The 19,517-nt window shown below is 33.6% G+C and overlaps 1 pseudogene; it reads right to left on the bottom strand.

The window, feature by feature from the left end:
* LOC120117006 overlaps window positions 1-19,517 on the bottom strand; it is a 41,402-nt pseudogene that overhangs the window by 3,864 nt on the left and 18,021 nt on the right.

The raw sequence follows: 19,517 nt of genomic DNA, 5'->3' as shown, positions 1-19,517 counted from the left end.
TCGACTCCATTTCGTCTTTCTGGAGTTTCAATTACAAATGTTAAATGCTAATATTATACAGAACCAATAGAACCTAAACATAAGCTTTGAACTTCCTATTTAGTGCATAATAATATTAAGATGAATATAGAAATAATCACTCCTACATTATGAAATTTTAAATTGCTAAAATTGTATGGGAACAAGTGTATCTATGTTATTTTATAAAAAATATAAGGGTGAATATATAAAACTGCATAGTATAGAACTAATCATTTTCACAGATGTTTCATCGAAATCAAGCATTTATATCTAAACAAACCCATGTTTCAATGGTAAAGATAGAGTCATGAAGAACTTACAACGTAGTTCATTACCTTTGTTCCATGTCAGAAAGGTTCAAGAAAAATAGAAAAATAGTAACCCAAAAGTATAACGGATAGAAGATTACCTTTGTTTCTTAACAAATGAGTTCCTCATAAACGAATAAAATTCGAGATGCTCAAATCAATTAGCACCTACGAAGAGACAAAAGTGTTAGTTAAAAAACTAGGAACATATCATTAACTCCAAACATTAAAAAAATATTGTCACATTGATTCTTATACATTTACTGATCGAGATTGAAGTTGACGAGGAGACCAGTTTATTAAAATTAAAACTGATTAGATAAACAAAATTAAGGTAAACTACACTTGATTTAATTTACAAAAATGAATCGAATCAAATTATCATGGAAGGTTCAAAAAATCTTATCAAACCAAACATATCTCTCCCTTAGTCATCAGATTAAACATTAAAATAATAATGGTAATAAAATAACAAACAAACACAATACTTATAGCCCTTTACAATGAAAACAAACTTGATTACTCTATGAGGAGGACCAACCGCCAAAACCATGGTTCATAGAACAAACTATGAACACCTCATCAACCAGCACCTTAACCAGAGTGGAACCATAGTTGATTACTCTATGATGGTCGAAGAACAATTGAACACCCATTGAAACATAAGTTGGGGGAAACAATGTCGCACACCGATATATGGATATTTGCGTAGGTTAATTTTGGCTCCTGGGCTATTGTTGCAATTAACATGGACTAAATAAGGTGGGTTTTTTTAACATCCTAGCTGTTTCGTGCACATGAAACTGGCTTACGATAATTTTCTATCTAATCATCCAAGTAACCAATGGTATATCGTGACATTTGATTCTGAAACACTAAAATGAACTTGTAATGATGAATATACTGAAAAAAGATAGGATCCTAACCACATTTTGCGCGGCTTAGAGAACCCTTCCAATGTTTTCAGGGAAAGAATCGTTACCTTAACACCGACTGTTTTTTTGTCATAAAAGTAATATGAACCAAATTATTCTAAAAAAAAGGTTTCAATGACACTAAGCAAACTTAACGTAATGAATAACAATCCTGTAGATAATGCGCAAGATGCCAACCCCCCCCCCCAAAAAAAATGCTAGCAAGTACCAAAGGGCATGAATGAATGTTCTAAACTCTAACCCCTACAAAACTCATTGACTAATAAGAGAAACAAATGACATGAAACACATTCCCACACAGATCCATTTACATGATAACATACATATCAGTGCTATACCAATTTGTTATAAAGGAAAGGTAACAAGCACATGAAAATATGAATTGTAGCATGTACTGTTAATTAAAAATATAGAATACAAAGCACAATCACCTAAGATGCATGTCTGAACATACATCATAACAGACAAACATTCAATTATTTTTCCAGCTATCATACTTAAATTTCAAATAAATTGATAATAAGGAGAAAGTTCAACCAATAATTAACATTAAAATTAACATCTCATGTAGATTTAATGCAACTCTAGAAATGTTCAACACACAACCTAACTGAAAAATATAGACAAAACGTGTATGCACTCTGCAAGTGTAAAACATAAAAACATCAAGGAGACAAATAACATAACCTAAACTTTTGAAGAAAACAAGGAGTTAAACAAATATATGATTAGGCATACCTTAGGGGCTCCGTTTGAATTTCCAACAGTGTCATTACAAGCTGGAGGTGCAGGAGGAGTAGAAATATTTGTTCCAACAATCTAAATTTTCATTGGCTTCCCATCGAGCTGAACATTGTTGTATCTCTTGACTGTAGCCAAATCATCCGTTCGGTGAGAGAAGATAACTTCTGCTGTTCCCTAAGAAAAAGAGCTTTTTTGTTCTAAACTACTGCATGTTACAAAAAAATTCATCGGAAGGCCCAGTTTATGCCAAACTCGATTAGATACCTTCGATCTTCCACTCCTATCGTAATGGATTGTAAACCGTTTCAGGTCACCAACCTGAGAAAATAATTCCTGTATGCAGACAAAAAATGATTAAAAAAACACAATATCGGTCTTTATCAGAAAGTTTCTACATGTTCTACTATTCACTGCTAAGGTTTATAATTACTATGAATATTTCAACAAATTTTCAAACAGCTAAGCCAGAGAATCATCATGAACGTGAGCATATATTAAACAAAAATTGAATGAATACCACCGTTAAAATAATAACAGATCGAGACAGAACAGTAAATCTTAAACTAAGAATACAATTAGAAAATAGTAGAGAATTTTTTTTAAAACTAAAAATACCTTAACGTCGTCGTTGGAAACACCGTAATCTAAATTTGAGATGTAGAGTTTCGTTCTATTTTAAATAGCGGGGGCCCGACCTGCTTGTCCCTGGAAAGCAGATCCCTTATCTGAATACATATCGTGCTGCCAGGAAGTCTCTGGTGCCTGAATCAAAAAAGAAAATTCGCTTAATTGATGAATGTTCTAAACTCCAACCCCTACAAAACTAAAATTCAAACAAGAGAGTTAGAGAAGCATTCTTGGGTTCTCGATATAATAATTACTGAAAGATCTAAAAAACGCGCAGGAAACTCTACTGTACCGAACAAATACAAGTTCAGAAGAGTAGCTTCAACGGTACCTAGGAAGGATTGAAGTTGAAATTCAAGCGCTTAGGGCTTCAGAGATGCTTCTGCGGTGAAAAAATAGACCAACTATTTTTGAATGAAAGAAAAAATGGAGCACATCAGTAGGGAAGTTAGGGATCGACAGGATAACCTCTGGGTGGGTATCGTGGATGGTCGAACAAATGGGGAGAGATTTTGGGGGTGTTAGGGATCGGCTAATTGGTTTGATACAAAACTAAGTCAGAGCAAAACGGTTCGTTTGGGGTAAACGTTAAATTTTGCGGTGTTTATGTTTAAAAACGCCCGTAAAGAATATATTTGTCGCGGCGTAAACGTGCTAACGTAAAAGTATTTTGCGGCGTTTGTCGAAATAATGCCACTAAAGATTACATCTATTGCAGCGTTTGTTAGAAAAACGCCACTATGAACGAATCTATTGCGGTGTTTTTATAAAAACGCCGCTAAAGTACAATCTATAGCAGCGTTTGTGTTTAAAAACGCCTCTAATTTATGACTCTATTGCGGCGTTTATATTCAAACGCCGCTATAACAACCACTTTGTACAATTAAAACTCCACTCTAGATTTTACTGCGGCGTTTGTACTCAAACGACGCTACAGTACAACTATGTAAAGGCGTTTGTCTAAAAAACGCCCCTAAATTACAAATATTTTACGACGTTTGTTGATAAAACGCCACTATAAATTTTACCCTATTGTGACATTTTTGTACAAACGCCGCAAAAAGTTATGGATTCAGCGGCGTTTTTTATCAACAAACGCCGCTAATTACCTTAATTTATATAAGTTTGCTTCATTTTAATTATTCCTTTTATGCTCTACATAAACTAACTTTACTATCATTTACTTTTACCTAATTAACAACAAGCATACATTTTATTAAGCCAGATGTTATGCAAAAAAATACTTAACAACAAAAGACATTAAAATTTAGAAACATTAAAGTTATGCATAAACAGTCTTCACCATATTGTTCACTATAATTTAGTCTTCATTGCTCCTTCGTGGGAAAAGGACGTAGGAAAGCTGTTTTCCTTGTTTGATGACGCATCACTAAGTTTTTCCTCCGGGTAAACTCTATATGGAGAAACTCTTCATCCATTTCACCAAATAAATCCCCTACATCCGGTTCACCAAGAAGAATCCTTGCGCGCTTCAGTGCTTCACTTGAAACAGATAACGAACTTCCACCTATAGTATGAAACTTGATTGTAGGTGGCTTGGGAACTAAATGACTTGTTGGAAAAAAATTAAATAGATGCTAGAAACGTTTACTGGGAGTAACAGTAGAGCCAACGTCGTCTTCATTGAGGATAGCTCTTGCTTTTGCAATTGAAGATTCTTTCAACGCCACAGAGCTACCAAATTCAGTTGTAAACATCGGGTATTTATCCACTCCTTTATTATCATTCTGAATAAGCTTCGAACATCCTACATATGTGCGCTCTATGAAATTTTAGAGTATAAAATACAAATATAGCGGCATAAACTTTAAGCGATTATTACCTTCAATTAGGAGATCAGCCATGGAAGGCAAGTTCGGAGTTCCATTCGGGTCATCATCGAGTTTGGTCGACAAGTTTGGACTGATAGCCTCCCAACGATAATTTGATCCATCGTCAGAGCAAATACGCCACATGGATATTCCGACGATAATTTCTCTTACTCAAGGCAAAACCTGCTCTTTTTACCACAACCATTTGTTCACGTTTTCAAAAGCTATTATTTTTCTATTCGAAAACGGAAAAACAATGCTCCCAACCAGTAAACCATTAAAACACTATGTATAAATATGGGAAAGCTATTATTTTTTCAATTACGTTATCTTTTAAGGTTATCCCCATTTTCAGAATACCAAAAACAATAACTGAAAAAATTCAGTAGTGAGAGAAGGGATCAAACCATGTAACCATGAGATAATTGTTCGTCGATGAGAGACCCGATTTTGTCGCCGGAGAAGACAGAATACCATGTCGCTTGGAATTGTGTGAGTTCCGTTCTTGTACCAGAGAAATCCCTTTTCAAGATAGCAGTGCTGAAATGATTTTAGGGATCGGGAAGGAGACCATATATTTACCATGTGGCATCGTTTTTAATAAAAACGCCACTATAATAGATGTATACGCGGTGTTTATCAAAACACGCCACTATATTGTTGTTTTATAGAAGCGTTTGTTGCAAAAACGCCACCATATCCAAAACTTTTACGGCGTTTATCTAAAAATGCCACTAATATCTACTCTTTTGCGGCATTTATTTAAAAACACCGATAAATTACCAGTTTTTTGCGGCGTTTTATTAGAAAACGCGACTATAAATAAATCTATACCGGCGTTTGTGCCATAAACGCCGCAAAATTACAACTCAATTGCGACGTTTTTTGTAAAAATGCTGCTAAAGTATTATTTTGTGGCGTTTGCAATACAAACGCCGCTATATCCTAAAATATTATGGCGTTTACTCTCCAAACGCTGCTGAAAATGCCATTACAGAACACTTTTGCTGTAGTGTACACGCATAAATTGGAGACGAAAAAAGGGAAATAAATCTTAAATTCATATCTAACCTGATTTATTAATCTAAAAAAACTAAATCTAAACTAAACCCCTAACACCCTATTTTTCTCAACTCTCTCCCTCTTCATTTTGTACGAGGGGTTGTTATTCCTCAAAGAGAAAGCCATAATTGTCGGTCGTCAATTTGATGGCAATTTCCCACCCCAACCACCACTAAGCTCTACCAAGAAACCAAAAGACCACCTAAAGACCTAAACCAACTTTCTTTTACCATTATATTCTTCCATGGTCGAAACTACAAACCCATAAGGACATTGTCGACCACCACGAATGATGGTTGTTGGAATCAAACCCTCATCTTTTTTTTCTAAATTCCTAAACAAAGCCCCAAAAAATGACATGCAAGGCTCTAAGGTAACATTTAACCCCTATTTTTCTTATCTTGCTACTGCTTTGTTGTTAAAAAAATCAAAAAATATAAGAGGGAAGAACCTTCTTACAATTATCTTTTTGGGATTTTTATAATCCATAATACATGAAAGCAAAATTCATTTTCTTTGTTTTTTTGTTTGGTGACATGTTGAGGATGGGAGCTGCTGGGATTTGGTGGCAGCAACTGTTGGAGTGGTGTGATGGAGGGATAGCGTGGAGCTGACGTGGATGACAGGGCATGGTGGTTTTTGACTTCTTTCTTACTTTTTGTATTTTAATAATACTAACTAATATATTTATTTTTGGGTAAAAATTGGTGATTACAACTGTCTGTCTTTGCTCATTACTGTGAAACAGAATAGGGCAAAGACAAAAAAAACCAAATTTATTCAGCTTGGTTATCTAATATCTTTGAGCTCCAAGTTCTTCTCATTATGAACTTGGTTGAAAACATTTTGATGTTTCGATATAACAAATTAAGACAAATAAATTTTAAGATTTTACAAAATATTTTTCAAGTATATTCGATATAATTATTCAAATATCAAAATATTACTCCAAGCCTTTCAAAGTTCAATTTCAATCTTTACTAAAGAGTAAAGTTGTGTTTTATACTTAAAATATTTTTGAAACAATTTTCATAAAGTATTTCGAACCAAAAACGAGCCTAAAATCAATTTTTTAGGTAAGTTTACCGATGCATAAATCAATGCATCGATGCACCATTGTTTTAATTGAACATCGAATAACTTTTATGTACCGATGCACATACCATGCATCGATGCACTCCATGTATTATTAAAACATCGAATTGATTTTATGCACCGATGCACAAACCATGCATCGATGCACTCAGGATTGTTTGAAACATCGAATGCATTTCACGCATCGATGCACCCTTAGTGCACCAATGCACTAAGTGTTCCAACGGTCGAAATATTTGAATTTTACACTTGATGCATCGATACATCTTGACTATGCATCAATGCAGACACGCTCCCAACTGATTTTATTAATTGTTTTCACACTTAAACTACTCCATTAACTCCACTAATCATCCCCAACGTTCAGAATCAATTGAAGGAGTATTTAAACAAGCTTAGAAGCCATTGATCAACAACAAGAAATAACAATAAACAAGAATCAAGAGAGAATCAAAGAGAAAGCATCAAACCTCAAGTTTGAGCACTTTCAAGCCTATTTCATTCAATATTCATTTTTGCTTTCAAGAACACTCATTGTGCTAAATTGTATTATTCTTGAGTGTTCTTTCTTTGTTCTAGAACTGTACAAACACATTTTCCTTGTGAGGTTTTTCATTAAGTTTGCAAATTTGTAATCTTCTCTTTGAGAAATAGTGTTCTCAAGAATTGGGGTATATTCTTGAGGGAGTTGTAAGGTTATCTCTTTGGCCTAAAAAAAGAACAAATTAGTGAATTTGTTGGAAAATCCTTAGTGTGGATAGCTAAGGTAGTGGACGTAGACTTTTTTTGAGAAAGTCAAACCACTCTAAATCGCCGTGCAATTACTTTCAATTTTCTGCAAAAGCTTCCACCAAATTTTTAATTACCAATTCACCCCCTCTTGGCCAATTCCATCGATCGATTAACTCAATAATTGGTATCAGAGCTTGACTCATTTGAAGATTTAATCGCCTCTTGAGTAGATCCGGGAAGAGTTACATTGATAATCAAGCATCAATGGCCTCCACTTCAAACTCTGACTTCGGTCTTGATTCATTGCCCGTTAACAAGCTCATTTCTTCAATGGAGCTAATTATGCTTATTGGAAGAATATGATGATGTATTTCATTAAAGCAAGTGACATGGGAGCATGGAATATTATAGAAGACGGATACATCAAACCTTCCACTAATCCAAGATTGTGGAGTGAAGGAAAAACAAGAATGTTCCAGCTCAACTCCAAAGCCATCCATATTATTTTTTGTGCTCTTGGACCAGATGAATATGAAAGAGTTTCATCTTTTACAACCGCCAAAGAAATATGGGAAAAACTACAAGTCACTCATGAAAGCATTGACGAGGTAAAAGAATCTAAAATTAGTCTTCTAACTCATAGCTATGAAAATTTCAGGATGAAACCGGATGAAGACATCAAAGCTATGACAGATAGATTTTCCACGATTGTCAATGGCCTCAAATCATATGAAGTTGGTTTACTCACTTCCAAAATCGTGGCAATCAAAGAATACAACTATCATCGAGGCTAAGAACTTAAAGTCCTTAACCCTTGAAGAACTAATCGGTTCACTCCTCACTCATGAAATGATGCTTCAAGATGAGGTAGACCTTGATAAGACTGATGAGACACCAAAGGAGAAGGAGAGGAAGAAGAACATTGGAGTTGCTCTCAAATCCACAAAAGATGAGAGTGATTCGGATGAAGATGACGACGACGAGGAAATGGCATTATTTTCCAAACGGTTCAGAAATTTAATGAGACCCAACCGAGGAAGAAAATTCAAATGAAATGAAGGCTTCAAAATTGAACCAAAGGAGAAGGACCCGATCATTTGCTACCAATGTAAAAAGCCGGGGCATGTTAAATACGATTGCCCTCAATTAAAGAAAAAGGGTTAATCCAAGAAGAAACACAAGGCTCATGTGGCTACATGGAGCGATGAAGAAGGTTCCGATGAAGAGGAACAAGAAGTAGCAAACTTGTGCTTGATGGCATTCGGGGAAGATTCTCAGGTAACCTCTAGCTCATTTAATTTTGAAGATTATTCGTTTGATGAGCTATTAGAGGAATATATTGGGTTGGCTTCGGATTATGAGAAATTATTTTAAAGTATAAAAATGATATTTCGAAATTAAAAAATGAAAATAATCTCATATCCAAGACCAACAATGATCTTGGAAGTAAAATAAAAAATTTGCAAATCAAACTAGAAGAGTTTGAAAAGAAAAATTTTGATTTGCAAAATTTACTTTCAAAGGTCAATAATGATCATCAAAAGAAAATTGATGATCTTAAATCTTCTTTTGATAAAGTTGGAACAAAATGTTTTGAAAATGGAGAAAATTCAAAATCCAACTTTGTTAGAAAAAGTTTTAAAAACTACAGTCATAGAGGTCCCCGAAGAATCTCTAATGGAAAATTCGTTAGAAGTATATGGGTTCCTAAAGAACTCATTACTACTAAAGATAAGGATATCCTACACAAATGTATACCTAAGGGGACTAGGATTTTGGAAACTAATGAATATGAACCCAAAATAATTTGGGTACCAAAAATCAAAAATTAATCTATGTTTGTAGGAAAAGGAGCATTGCTACAAGGCACAGGAAACAAATTAAAACTCATAGTACCTTGATAGTGAATGCTCAAGACACATTACCGGAGACAAAAGTCGGTTCATAGAGAGCTCAACACCAAAAATGGAAGAGAGGTAACCTTTGGTGATAACTCAAAAGGTCAAATTGAAGATATAGACATTATAGGTAATACCTCTTCCATACAAATTAAGAATGTTTTATATGTGAATGGATTAAAGCATAATCTATTGAGTATTAGTCAATTATGCGATAAGAGATTTAATGTCATGTTTAATATTAATGGTTGTAAAGTCATTGACATTGCATCTAATCAGGTTATGCTTGTTGGTCATAGAATAATAAACATTTACATGGGGCATTTAGATTCTATAGATATGACTAATTTATGCCTAGTTGTTAAGGATGAGCATGATAGTTGGTTATGACATAGGAGACTAAAACATACTAGCATGAGTGTTTTGCAATGGTTAATTCAAGGACACTTAGTAAGAGGGCTGCCTAAACTGAAATTTGATAATGATAAAATCAGTGATGCTTGTGCTAAAGGAAAAAAAACAAGGTTCTTTTAAATCCATTAATGACGTAACCACTAGTAGAGTATTACAATTGATCTATTTAGATCTTTTTGGGCCATCTAGGACTACTAGCTTGGGTGGAAAAAATATGAATTTGTATTAGTATATGACTATTCTAGATATACTTGGGTTCTATTTTTAAGTACTAAAGATGAAGCATTAGAAAAATTCATCACGTTTTCAAAAGTAATCAAAAAAGAAAAAGGTTACTCTATTACTAGTGTTAGGAGTGATCATGGAACTGAATTTGAAAATCTTGGATTTACTGAATTTTGTAATTCTAATGGTATTAGCCATAATTTTTCAGCACCTAGAACCCCTCAACAAAATGGAGTTGTTGAGAGGAAAATTTGAACTTTAGAAGAAATGGCTAGAACCATGCTTTGTGAAAATAATTTGCCAAAATATTTTTGGGCGGAAGCCACAAATACCACTTGTTATGTTATTAATCGAGTAATGATTAGGCCTATTTTGAAGAAAACTCCATATGAAATTTTTAAAAATAAAAAGCCTAACATTATCTACTTTCATCCTTTTGGATGTAAATGTTTTGTTTTAAACAACGGTAAAGACAATCTTGGAAAATTTGATGCTAAAAGTAATGAAGAATTTTTCTGGGTTATTCCTTAAATTCTAAAGCTTATCGAGTATTTAATAAAAGAAATTTAGTTGTAGAAGAGTCTATACATGTTGTTTTCGATGATAATCCCCTTCCGAGGAAGGATTCTTATGTGAATGATGATGTAGGGATTATAAACATAAATGACGTTGGACATGACGTTGCAGAACCATCATCAAAGGAAGAAACAAAAATTGAGGAAACTCAAGATCCTCTTGAGAATCCAACCATTGAAGAAAGGGAAGTCTCTTACCCAAGGGAATACAACTATGTCAAGAATGGTGAAATAATAGGTGATCCATCCAAAAGGGTAACAACTCGATCTTCTCTTAGAAATATTTGTAATTATGTTGCATTTATCTCATGCATAGAGCCTAAGAATATTAAAGAATCATTAAATGATGAATATTGGATTATGGCTATGCAAGAAGAGTTAAATCAATTTGAGAGAATTAAAGTATGGACATTAGTTGAAAGGCCTAGTAATAAATCTACTATAGGTACTAGATGTGTATTTAGGAATAAGCTTGATGAAAGTGGTAATATAGTGAGAAACAAGGCTAAACTTGTTGCTCAAGGCTATACTCAAGAAGAAGGCATATACTATGATGCAACATATGCTCCCATAGCTAAGATGGAAGTAATTAGAATGTTATTAGCATTTGCATGTTTCAATGAATTCAAATTATTTCAAATGGATGTTAAAAGTGGATTTTTTAAATGGTTTTATAAAAGAAGTGTATGTGGAACAACCTCTTGGTTTTGAAGATTCAAAATTTCCAAATCATGTTCTTAAATTGAAAAAAGTGCTTTATGGTTTAAAACAAGCTCCTAGAGCTTGGTATGAAAGATTGTCAAATTTTTTAATTGAAAAAGGTTTTTCAAAAGGGAAGGTTGACACTACATTGTTTTTAAAGCACAAAGGTAAAGATTTTTTAGTAGTTCAAATTTATGTTGATGATATAATATTTGGTTATACTAATGATGTTCTTTGCTAAGAGTTTTCTAAGCTAATGCAAAGTGAATTTGAGATGAGCATGATGGGGGAGCTCTCATTTTTCTTGGGACTCCAAATCAAGCAAAGAAAAGATGGCATCTTCATCAATCAAGCTAAGTACGTCAAAGATATGCTCAAGAAGTTTGGACTGGAAAACAGGAAGCCTCATGCCACTCCAATGAGCTCATCAACAAAGCTTGACAAAGATGAATGAGGTAAATGTGTGGATGTTAAATTGTATAGGTCAATGATTGGCTCTTTGCTTTATCTAATTGCAATTAGATCAGACATTATGTTTAGTGTTTGCTTATGTGCTAGATTTCAATCATGCCCTAAGGAATCACATTTACTAGCCATTAAGAGAATCTTTAGATACCTTAAGGACACTCCTAGTTTAGGACTTTGGTATCCTAGAGACTCTAGCTTTAGCTTGCATGCCTTTTCTGATGTGGATTATGGAGGATGAAAATTAGATAGGAAAAGCACCTCCGGTACTTGCCAATTCATTGGAAATATGTTGATTTCTTGGTTTTCAAAGAAACAAAATTATGTTGCATTATCTACCACTAAAGCGGAATACATTTCAGCCGGTAGTTGTTGTGCACAAGTTTTATGGATGAAACAACAACTTTTTGATTATGGAATTGAAGTAGGTACCATTCCTATCAAGTGTGACAATACTAGTGCTATTTGTCTCACTAAAAATCTCATCCAACACTCTTGAACTAAGCACATTGAAATTAGACATCACTTCATTAGAGACCATGTCACTAAGAAAGATGTAGTTCTAGAATTTGTTGATACTTTGCACCAATTAGCAGATATCTTTACAAAACCTTTAGACAAAGAAAGATTTTGGACACTTAGGAGAGAATTAGATTTAACTGACCTATCTTTACTTAGTGTTTAAAATAATTTTAGCACTTTTAAATTAGACTTGAAAATGCTTATAAAATAAACATTTTTTAATGCATTCCATGCTAATAGTTAGGGAGAGTTTATGATCTTTGGTGAAAATTAATTATATGTTCAAATGTATTTAAGAATAAAATTGATTGATTGAACATGATTAATTTTCAATATATGAGTTGTCAATACCACTAGAGCTAAATTATTCAGCATTTTAAGTGTTTAAAACGGATTTTTGACATTTTCGTGCATAATGCATCGATACACTATGAAGGTGCATCGATGCATCCCTATGAATGTGCATCGATACATCATGAAGATGCACCGATGCACTCCTTGAATGTACATCGGTGCACAATGCCATGCATCGATGCATCCGTTGGGTTTTGGGTTTAAATGCCTAATCTTATTCATTTTCTCAAACCCTTAACCTCTTAAACTCTCTGCCACCGCTCCTCTCCCTCAACTCACTCTCAAAATTGTTCCAAAACCAACGTTTTTTTATTAGAATTCTTCACATTTCAACTCCAATCCTGCTAACATCATTAAATCGTGCAAAACATCATCATATTCCTCTCAATCCGAGATTTTCAAGGTATTTTTCTAAAAACCCCTATTTTATCAAATTTTGATTTTAGAACTAGTTTAGATTAGTTCTAGAATGAATATTATATCGGGCATTGATTATATTATGATACTAAACTATTTTTTTTACAATCAATTTAGTCAAAAACAAACAATTTTTCAAAAATGTTCTTTAAAATTTGAAATTAAAAAAAATATTAGTTTCGAAAAATATTAATGTTTTTTATTTAATTGTGTTGTTTTTTATGAAAACTATATGTATTATGATATTATTTTCAAATAGTTTTCAAAATCTTGCCCATTAGGATTCGGTTTAGAGAACCTTGAATTATTACAGACTCAATTGTGTTTTGGGATTGATTATATTTCATACATGTCTTTCAAATTGCAGGTTACCTATCCCATTCTATTCCTTAAACCATGTCTAATCCAAAACGACCTAGGTCCTCTTCGAGTCATTCTAACCGATCTCCTAATCCTATTCCTCCTCAACCTCCAAATCCAAACGATCCCAATATGACCATTCTAAACTCCTGTTTTAATATGCCTGGTCGTCATAGAGAAGAACTCTACCATAGGTACATGGATTCCTTCCGAACATACAAAATCTGAGAAGAACGTATTCCCTCTGTTCAAGCCATGGTAGATATCAACTTTGAATACCTACCAACTCTTAGGTCTTGGAAGTTTGATAAATTTTTTCACCTTAAACCAATTGTCTATCATCAGTTAGTCCACATTTTCTACTCTAATGCAGTTTGTGTTCAAAATGCACGTCAAAGTGGTACCATAGGAATTAGATCATATCTTTTAGGACAATACATTTATATTGATTCTGAAACGATCGCTACTCACTTTGGGCTAGATGATGATGGTTTATATAATGAGAAAGAGATTGTGGCATATCCCTATCTTCCCAATGCTAGTGTTAGTACTTTATGGTCTCATCACGATCGATTCCTTCATTTGATTATCTCTTGGTGGTTTAGACCATCCGGAGGTAGGCACTCCACTCTTCTTGTCAGAGATTTATGGGTGTCTACTTAGTAATCTTTTTATCAAACTCGGTCTTAGAGTTTCTATTGACAATCTCATCCCTTTTCAAAACCAAATCAATCTCACTTCCTTAAAGAAAACTGTCTGGAAACAGGATGAGGAAACTGGCCAATGGGTTTATCGACCCAATAAGCAAACTCAGGGAGCCAGTTCTTCACGTGCTCCTCCTCCTCCTCCAGCACCGGCTACTGACGATGATCTCGAACTTCAACAGCTTATGCAAGATATTAACGAAGAAATACCCGACGATGATCCTCCAGCACCGGAACCGGCACAGTATAAGGGACAAATGCCTCTATATTTTTGAACATTTACGGAGTCATTTGATCTCAGGTTTGCCTCCATGGAATCTCAACTGACTGAGTTTCAACGGGAGATGCGTGAACGTATGGATGCTTTCACTCTTGAAGTGCGAGCACATTATCCTCCTCCTCCCAACCCTCCAATGGAGTAGAGCTTTACTTGCCATGCCTTCTTGGTTTTAGAACTTGGATTGATAAACATTTTGTTGTTCATGGATTGTTTTTATTTTGGATGATTATTTGTTTGGATTTATGTTTTGGTTTCTTGAATGCTTGTACTTACATTTATAAATATCTGGTTTTGGACTTATTTTGGTTTATTAGATTGTTGCATCATTTAGCATATGACCAATTTTTACCATTTCACATTTTTTATTATGAATATTGTTTTATGAAACTAATGGCTAATCTTTCTCTTGATCGTGATCTTAGCAGCTTAGAGCTTTAATTTTTCTAATTCAATTGGCTAAAGTTTTCAAAACCTTGTTTAAAAACGTTTTAGAGTCTTTTTGATTTAACAAAAAGGGGGAGAATATAGTAAGGGGGAGTATTTTCGAAATTTGATTTCAAAAGATTTTTTATCTTAAAATTACTCAAGTATTTTGTTATATCAAAAAGGGGGAGATTGTTGAAAACATTTTGATGTTTCGATATAATAAATTAAGACAAACAAATTTTAAGATTTTTCAAGTATATTCGATATAATTATTCGAATATCAAAATATTACTCCAAGTCTTTCAAAGTTAAATTTCAATCCTTACAAAAGTGTAAAGTTGTGTTTTATACTTAAAATATTTTTGAAACAATTTTCACAAAGTATTTCGAACAAAAAACGAGCCTAAAATCAATTTTTCAGGTAAGTGTACCGATGCATAAATCAATGCATCGATGCACCCTTGTTTTAATTGAACATCGAATAGCTTTTATGTATCGATGCACATACCATGCATCGATGAACTCAATGTATTATTAAAACATCGAATTAATTTTATGCACTGATGCACAAACCATGCATCGATGCACTCAGGCTTGTTTGAAACATCGAATGCATTTCACACATCGATGCACCCTTAGTGCACCGATGCACTAAGTGTTCCAATAGTCGAAATATTTTAATTTTACACTTGATGCATCGATATACCTTGATTATGCATCGATGCACACACGCTCCCAACTGATTTTATTAATTATTTTCACACTTAAACGGCTCCATTGACTCCACTAATCATCCCCAACATTCAGAATCAATTGAAGGAGTATTTAAACAAGCTTAGAAGCCATTGATCAACAACAATAAACAACAATCGACAAGAATCAAGAGAGAATCAAAGAGAAAGCATCAAATCTCAAGTTTGAGCACTTTCAAGCCTATTTCATTCAATATTCATTTTTGCTTTCAAGAACACTCATTGTGCTCAATTGTATTCTTGAGTGTTCTTTCTTTGTTCTAGAATTGTGCAAACATATTTGCCTTGTGAGGTTTTTCATTAAGTTTTGCAAATTTGTAACCTTCTCTTTGAGAAAGAGTGTTCTCAAGAATTGGGTTATATTCTTGAGGGAGTTGTAAGGTTATCTCTTTGGCCTCAAAAAAAAAGAAAAATTAGTGAATTTGTTGGAAAATCCTTAGTGTGGATAGCTAAGGTAGTGGACGTAGACTTTGTTTGAGAAAGTCGAACCACTCTAAATCGCTGTGCAATTACTTTCAATTTTCTGCAAAAGCTTCCACTAAATTTTTAATTACCGATTCACCCCCCTCTTGGCCATTCCATCGATCGATTAACTCAACAAACTTCTTCTTCCTTCGATTATGATGATTCAACTCATTCTGTGATGAAGTCTAGCAAGAATGACAATGTTGATCTACCTCCTTCTGTGATGGAATTGAATTTCAAAAATAAAGATGTGGATTAATTTTTTGTTGAAATCTTCTTCTTTGACACAACATTGTGAAACGAAGCCTTTTCTGACTTTGAATTCATGTCAAATATTCGACATTTGAGTGAAAATAAATGAGTTGAAAGAAATTTGTTTCAAGAGAAGCCCTCTTAGGTAAGATAAACTTTTGTTTCGAGTGAATCACTTTCAAAATTTGCATTTTAAGTGAAAACTATTTCAAGCGAGACAATATTTTTTTAGGAAAACAATCTCAAGAGAGATCAATTTTGTTTCAAGTGAAACAACTCCAAAATTTGGGCTTCAAGGGAAACTGTCTCAAGCGAGACGAAACTTTGTTTCGAGAGAAACAATCTCAAAGGTTTATGTTTCAAGAGAAATTGTCTTAAACGAGTCGAAACTTTGTTTCGAGAGAAACAATCTCAAAGGTTTATGATTCAAGAGAAACTGTCTCAAGTGAGATAAATTTTTTTCAAGAGAAATAATCTCAAAGGTTTATGTTTTAAGGGAAACCGTCTCAAGGGAGACATACAATCTTCTCCTTCATGTTGAGAAGATCTAGTTGCCTTTAAAATATTTGATCGTTCACTTTAGCACATCAAATATGTGAACATCATTGTTCCTTCATCTTGAGGACGTCTAGTCATCACTAAAATTTTCTTTCTAGAAAGATCTATAAAAATGATGCATTTATGAATGACTATCTTGGATATTTTTATGGATTACAAGATGAAGTTTATTTCATGTATTTGATTTGATTTTTTTATTTTAATAAAAATGGCTTTTTGAATTTGTCCTCATGAGAGGAGAAAATGATCACGAGAAAGGAAAATTAGATGATGTCCTTGTTAGAAAAATGGCCTCTAAGAAAAATGAAATAAGGATTTCAAGAAAAACAGTCTTAAGAAACACTAGATTGATGTTATTAAATGAAAAATCTTGAGAAAGACAAAATTAGTTTCTCAAAAAATATTATAAAGGCATCCTCGTGAGGGGGGAAACAAATTTTTATTGCATGCGATGATGAATGTATGATGCAAATGTGCAAATTCATATAACGTGTATGTTTATGTTGATACATATTTTCTTGATCAATAGTCAGGAATGGACGCAACAATTTTCATTCTTTTCCTGATTCAATTGTCTTCATTTTCTACCAGAGTGTACTCTTGAAATCTTTCACCTGTGACAATTTGTTCATCTTGCCCTATCAAAGTTTTGCCCCCAAATATTTCGGCTTTCCTTGCCCCAACTTCGATCATGAACTCCTTTGTCTGAGAGATATTTGTTGAATTCCAAGATATATTTCCAAAGAGATTATCTTGTTAGAAAATGTTTTTCTTTCTTTGAAGAAAAATTGATGAAGAATTTTTAAAAAAATATTTGATTTTTTATTATTGAAGAAACTAAAATAATGTCCCATCTTTGGGCTCACAATTGAAGTAAATCACAAAACATGAGTTCATTGAATATCAAAAGAATCAACTGCTCTTTTAATCTTTCATAGTTACAAAACTTTGAAAAATGTTAGGATTGATAGGTTGGTTTTGAGGTTAGCTACCTAAAATTTGAGGTTGTTACATCGATTCATCCTTTTTCTTTTCTCGGTGGTCATTGTGAACATTATGACACACTCTTCTTTCTTTTCTTGGAATTTTGATCAGATGCGGACAAAATGACACAACTAGCATAGTTAATTACTAGACGTTTTAGAATATTTCTATTTCTCTAAAATCTTTCATTTGTTCAAGTTTCATAGACTCCTTTAGTAAAGGCGATGCAAAAATATCAGTATAAAAACATAATTCATGCGTGCTTGTGTGAAGTTGACTATAATAGATGTTTCTCAACTTCCTTAGTCCATCATCCACCAATACTCCTTATTAATTCAAACCTTGAACTTTTTTTGTTTCCTTGAATTTTTTTTAACTATGATTTAGTTTGCCATTATTTTTGCATAGCTGAGGGATTCATCTTGTCACAAAGTCTTTGACTGGACAGCCAAATTGCAGGAAACACTGAACTGCCAGGTATATGATGAATGTCACAATTTTGAATATAATATATTCATAAAGCAAGGGCTTTTGAGTTACCTCTTTAAGCAATTGCTTTAGCAAAATAGCTCTAGCTTTATTGCATTTACCTTAAAAAATATTTTATTAATTTTCTGGGTATCAAGATTCAAGATTTCTTAAACTCGTTGAGAAGAATCTGTTATAGTCTAAATGTCGTTAAAACTCAGAGAATTTCATCTTTAGATTTCAATTTCCATGCAACTACCCTAAACTAAATTCATCTACCCAACTATTCCAAATTCATCTACCCAACTATTCAATCTGTGAAGATCATGATCATCATCTAACATCATTCACAAAAGTATAATCTAATCAGCTTTGCAAGATAATACACATGAGATGCCCCATTTTTTCTGCTCCTAACACATATCTGAATGCCAAGCCCTTTTATTGTCTCTTTGTAGTAGTATATGGTTATCTTGGTCGTAGTAAAAGAAGGGTGTGATATTCGGGTGTAGCTTTTAGATTAGGATTAATTGTCATTGTTTTGTAAAGGTTCAAACTTGTGATTTGTCAAATATTTATAACCTCAATTATTAAAGAGCTTTTAATTATGTTGATATTCAAAGAATTTCAAGATTAAAATTTTCTCATTGCCCAAAACCTCATAAGGTAATATTTTATTTAAAATATTCAAATTTCAAATGACTTACAAACATTTAATCATAGGAAGGAAGAAAGAAATACAAGTTCAAACAAGATGAAATGCTTTTGATGTGAGTGCAACAAAAATTTCTGATGGATGTCGTAGCGCACTCCTGATCAGAATGCCCATTACACATCGAATGTCCATGCCCCTGAATCAATCAGATTTTGGACCTTGTACTTCAATGCCTCACAATTCTTAGGGGTGTGCCCCGAGCTCCCAATATGGTAGCTACATACGGCGTTAACATCATGGCCTTCAGGATATGAGGCCTCTTTTGGTTTGGATTGAACTGGAGTCACAAGGTTCTTTTCAACTAGCGTTGGGAGTAATTCCTCATATGTCATTGGAATTGGATTGATGGGAGTCATTTCACGGAATACCTTATGAGGTTTGGTCCCCTTATTAGCTAGATAATATCCCACTGTGTTAATCTTAACTCTTTTCTCAATTTCTGTACTGCTAGTGCCTTTTATCTTGGCATTCTTGACAGCTCTTTCAATCATTTCTCCACACATGATGATGTCAGAGAAACTCTTAGTGGTAACCCCTAACATGTTGTTAATATATAGAGGTTTTAATGTATTGATGAATAAAGTGATGAACTCACTTTCAACTAATAGTGGATGCACTTGAGATG

The sequence above is a fragment of the Hibiscus syriacus genome, unplaced genomic scaffold (assembly GCF_006381635.1).
Source record: "Hibiscus syriacus cultivar Baekdansim isolate YM2019G1 unplaced genomic scaffold, ASM638163v2 tig00110318_pilon, whole genome shotgun sequence".
NCBI lineage: Eukaryota > Viridiplantae > Streptophyta > Magnoliopsida > Malvales > Malvaceae > Hibiscus > Hibiscus syriacus.
The sequence above is the reverse complement of the archived record's forward strand: the minus strand, read 5'-3'. Positions and strand labels throughout refer to the sequence as shown.